The sequence below is a fragment of the Carlito syrichta genome, unplaced genomic scaffold, assembly GCF_000164805.1.
Source record: "Carlito syrichta isolate Samal-C Ts95f unplaced genomic scaffold, Tarsius_syrichta-2.0.1 Scaffold311952, whole genome shotgun sequence".
NCBI lineage: Eukaryota > Metazoa > Chordata > Mammalia > Primates > Tarsiidae > Carlito > Carlito syrichta.
Genome location: NW_007256048.1, coordinates 481,315 through 482,590, shown reverse-complemented (window position 1 = coordinate 482,590; position 1,276 = coordinate 481,315).

Below are 1,276 nucleotides of genomic sequence, written 5' to 3'. Positions count from 1 at the left end.
TAAAGCCGTCTGAAGGAGATTCTATGATTATTGTCCACTTTAGAGATGAGTAAACTGAGGCTCAGAGTGGTTACTACTTGTTCAAAGTCACACAGTTAATGAGTATTAGAGCCAGACTATTAACTCAGGCATTCTGGCTTCAGGATAAAAAAATATCTAGAACTTATCCCTCCTGTCTAACTGATGTATACATGGATCAAAATATCACACGGTACCCCATAAATAGATATGATCATTATTTGCCAATTAAAAAAATTCAGAGAGATAACTAATGTGCTATGAAGACTCAGCTTCCCAACAGTATTTTCCTACTAGGTAGCAATTTAGGGTCAAAGACCTAATTTTCTCATCTATAGCTGAGGTTATTCCTCCCCAGAAAGTTGGTGTGAGGCTTAAAGGAAACCCTGTATGTCCAGTGCCTCACATGGTACACAGTCATCAAAATGCTCAGTCTTGCCTCCACAGAGGTCTCAGACAGCTCTGGTCTTTCCACGTCCCTGCCTGGCGCTCCCTTCTGAGCTCTTCCGAATTCTGTATGCAAGAGAACATCCTGCCGCCTTAGCGAGGCTCTCCACCCTCCTTCCAGCCTCTGTTGCTGCATCTGCGTCTCTTCTGGACAAGGTCTTCCTTCGTGTTCTTTCGCCTTCCTGCCCTGAAGCTGGAATATTCTGTTCCCTTAGCACGTAGCTCCCCCTCTTTCAGTCACCCAGCACTCATTTGGTATTTTTGAGGCTTCCTGACTTGCCCTAACATGCGCGACCTTGAGCAGCTTACTTGACCTTGTTGCCTCTCAGTTTTCTCATCTGTAAAATGGGAAGAAGTAAGGTTAGCTGCTCCTGCCTCAAAGGTTAATGGGAGCACTGATAATACACATAAAGCATTTAGAGCAGGGCTGGCTACATCTTAAGTGAGAATCCAAACCTCTTACAGTATTGAAGAAGAGGTCAATCTGGATTAGGGGAGTAAAGAATAACCATTCATGGATGCCCTGCTATGTGCCAGCGAGTGGGTATGGCACTCATATAAGTGGAAACATCGAAACAGCCCCATGAAGTGGGATGTATTATTTCTTTTTCTTTTTCTTTTCTTTTGAGTTGGAGTCTCACTCTGTCGTCTAGGCTGGAGGGCAGTGGGACACTCATGGCCACCGCAGCATCAACATGCTGGGCTCCAGCAATCCTTCCGTCACAGAACAGTCCATTGAAAAACCAGACTTTTGGCCAGGCTCGGTGGCTCAGCCTGTAATCCCGCGCTTTGGGAGGCCGAGGTGAGTGGA